The sequence below is a fragment of the Chelonoidis abingdonii genome, chromosome 1 (genome assembly GCF_003597395.2).
Source record: "Chelonoidis abingdonii isolate Lonesome George chromosome 1, CheloAbing_2.0, whole genome shotgun sequence".
Classification (NCBI taxonomy): domain Eukaryota; kingdom Metazoa; phylum Chordata; order Testudines; family Testudinidae; genus Chelonoidis; species Chelonoidis abingdonii.
The window spans coordinates 303,289,731-303,293,577 of NC_133769.1; the positions used below are offsets into that span (position 1 = coordinate 303,289,731).

At 36.4% G+C, this 3,847-nt stretch overlaps 1 protein-coding gene across 2 annotated transcripts in view; it reads right to left on the reverse strand.

The window, feature by feature from the left end:
- Positions 1 to 2,037: 2,037 nt before the first annotated feature.
- TDRD3 (tudor domain containing 3) overlaps positions 2,038 to 3,847 on the reverse strand; it is a 271,121-nt gene continuing 269,311 nt past the window's right edge. For both annotated transcript variants that reach the window (XM_032795824.2, XM_075061557.1), the window contains exon 14: positions 2,038 to 2,282. The gene's annotated coding sequence lies outside the window, so the exon portion shown is untranslated. The remainder of the gene's footprint in view (positions 2,283 to 3,847) is intronic.

The following is a 3,847-nucleotide window of genomic DNA, read 5'->3' on the forward strand; positions in this document are numbered from 1 at the left end:
GTTTTCTCTTCTCCAGACTAAAGAAATCCAATTTTTTCAATCTTCTCTCATAGGTCATGTTTTCTAGACCTTTAATCATTTTTGTTGCTTTTCTCTGGACTTTCTCCTATTTGTCCACATCTTTCCTGAAATGTGGCACCAAGAACTGGACACAATCAATTGACACCTAATCAGCATTGAATAGAGGGAAATAATTACTTATTGTGTCTTGCTTACAACACTCCTGCAAATACATCCCAGAATGATGTTCGCTTTTTTGCAACGTGTTACATCGTTGACTTATATTTAGCTCGTGATCCAATATGACCCCCTAGATCCCTTTCTACAGTACTCCTTCCTAGGCAGTCATTTCCCATTTTCTATGTGTGCAATTGATTGTTCCTTCCTAAATGGAGTACTTTGCATTTGTCCTAATTGAATTTCATCCTATTTACTTCAGACTATTTCTCCAGTTTGTCCAGATCATTCTGAATTTTAATCTTATCCTCCAAAGCACTTGCTACGTTTTCAGCTTCATATTGTCTGAAAATGGTATAAGTGTACTCTCTATGCCATTATCTAAATCACTGATGATGATATAGAACAGACTCAGACCCAGAACTGATCTCTGCAGTGGTTCCAGCTTGACTGTGAACCACTGATGACACTTCTCTGGGAAAGTTTTCCAACCAGTTATGCACCCACCTTATGGTAACTCCATCTAGGTTGTATTTCCCTAGTTTGTTTATGAGAAGGTCATGAGAAATAGTATCAAAAGCCTCATTAAAATCAGAATATACCACATTTATTGTTTCCCACTTATCCACAAGGCTTGTTACTCTGTTAAAGAAAGCTGTTAGGTTGGCTTGACACAATTTGTTCTTAACAAATCCATGCTGTTACTTATCACCTTATTATCTTCTAGGTATTTTCAAATTGATTGCTTAATTATTTGCTCCATTATCTTTCCGGGTACAGAAGTTAACCTGACTGGTCTGTAAATGCCCAGATTGTCCTTACTTCTTCTTTATAGATTGGTACTATATTTGCCCTTCTCCAGGCCTCTGGAATCTCTCCCATCTTCTATGACTTTTAGAAGATAATCGCTAATGGCTCAGATATCTCCTAATCAACTCATTGAGTATTCTATGATGTATTTCATCAGGCCCTGGTGACCTGAAGACATCTAACTTGTCTAAGTAATTTTTAACGTGTTCTTTCCCTTGTACACCACTTCAGTCCCACTTCAGCCATCAAAATAAGGCTTACCTGGGACACGGGTGGTGCATAGGTCTTGTACTGCCTCTCTTCACAGGGATAAAATTTCACCCTTTCTGCAATAAGGATTAAAGTGAAATGTAGCCTTCCCCACATGGGGCCCCTTTGTCAAGCTTCAGAGAAGATTAATTAAAACGTTTCCAACAGTAACTGAAGCAATAAAAGCAAAATGTGAAACAAAAAAGTGAGAATTTAGTATTCAACAGTTCAAGTGTACTTTGTATTCTCCTGTGCCTTTGAGTCTGTCCTTGGTGCTGTACGCCCAGTTAAAAGTACCTTGATGCAAAGCCATACCTTGCTGTGTCACATTCAGACAATATCTGTTTCCGCAGCAAAGTACAATCAATTTTTTAAAAGGAAATATTTGGCTAAAATTGTTTAGGATATTACTGTTGAAATACTGACCAATTATCCTTCATTAGCCTTTTAACCTTCATTATCCTTCATTAGCCTTTTGTGAACAACATAGCATGCAAAGTCGTAACTTTGGCCTTAGGTAATTTTGGAAAAGAAACATACTGAGCTGTGTGGGAGTCAGTCCATGATTCCACTCTACAATAATTACTCGAGATATTCTAACAAGTTTTAGAATGGTTATTCTAGAAAAATAAAATAATATTAAGGGCCCTATCCTGCTTCCATTTAATGTAGTAGGAGTTTTGCTGTTTTATTTAATGGAAGCAGGATTGGATGCAAAGTCTACTCCAAATGAATAAAAAGGATCATGCTGAAGTTTAAGTAATACCTAAGGATAAGTAAAATATAAGGCAAAGAACAGAATAGTGCACCATGGATTTATTGATGGGAGCAATAACAATTTGCTTTTTTCATATGTAAAAAGTATTTTGCTTCATATAACTACGAACTTTAAAAAAATCTCGCGTGCTGATCAGCTCTGGATTCCTTCTGATCACACCAGCCATCTTTCTTGTATCCTGTTCCTCAGGAAAAGCCAGAAGTTCTTCTAGAAGTCTTGAGCACTGGGAGGCTGTTGATGACTTCTCCCCCCGCCCCGAAGAAATTCACTAAATGAAAAAATAAGATACTTAAGCTACAAAGCTGTTTTCTGTACAATTTCTATTTTTCATCCAAAAGAGTACATATCTATTCTACTGTACTTAAAGAAATAAGTCTTTAGAAGAGTAACTGGAAGGTAATACTCCAATGCAATAGACATGACTGCTACTATACTGCCAAAAAAACAAAAACAACCCTTCCCCTCAACCCCAAAATATAAAGCACAGAGAGCAGCATAGTTATCTACCTGAAAAAGATACTAAGAGACCCTGTCTGATGGCTGTCTTTGTCATGTTTGAAAACGCATCGACTGCAATGTGAAGCTGATCTTTTTTTCACCTGCCTACACCTCAGACAGGCCAATTTCCTCTATAGATTCTGTTGGACTCATCACAAACTCCACAAAGCAAACCTAGTAAACTCACTTAAATGGAGAAAACTTTGAGATATACTTCAGTATCCAAATGGATTAGTGAACACACAATTCTAAAATTAAGCACAAATGCTTACTACTGAGATGGTTAAAAGTCTAACCCATTTCTGGAAAAGTAAACAGTTTATATTTACTCATAGTTACTGAGATTTTACATTATAATAGGCAAGGAGAGCAACTCATTTAATTTTTTGATCTAGTGCAACTGAAGATTCATATTAGTCAATGTGCAAATAATATAGTTCCATAGTGAGTTGTAATGATAATGAATATTGGATCTGCATAACCCCACTACATTTTATATTTGAATTGCATAAATACAAACACATTAAGACTGAACTGCATTGGGACTGATAACATTAGCCAAAGCGTAACAGTAAGTTGCCATTGGTCATTTATTGCATTTGGCCAATAACCCCAAGTTTTGGGCGAGAAATAGCTATTGGATGCATCTTTTTGAACAAACTTTGAAATAAACAGCTTCTGTGCAGAATTGGAGGAGAGGAAATACCTGATTTCTTCAGCTAAGGAATAATGTTTTAAATTGTGAGGAAGAAGTATAGTGATATTTAAAACATATTATTAGGACTGTCTCTTAAAAGATGACAAAATATGCTGAGAAACTGTATTCAGCTTCATGAGACACCTTTTTTAAAGAAAATCCTCTATTTTCATTTAAAATAAATTATATATCAATTTTCTCTGCAGAATTTAATTACTAACTATAGATAGAGCGTGTTTCAGTTTGTTTTGTTGTGCAGATATTTTCCCACCTAAATATAGACACTTAATTTAGAGAGATCCTGCAAAAAAGCAACCATATTTGACATTTTAGAAAACTGTTAAGAAGATCGTATTTGCCACCCAGGATCAGACCAGCAGGTCCAGCTAATCCTGTATTCTGTCTCTGTCACTGGCCTCTACTTGAAGCTTCGAAGGAAGGTGGAAGGAACCCTGTAATAAACAATTACAGAATAATCTACTCATTGGGGAAGTTTCTTCCTAACTCCCATCAGTTAGTGGTTTGCTTATGTTGGGAGCTAAACAAAGTAAGAGGAGATACGGCCGTGGACCAAAGAATTGACATAAGGAGAAAGGGTAGTGTACATACCAGACTAACAGGTGATGCTGGTGGTACAA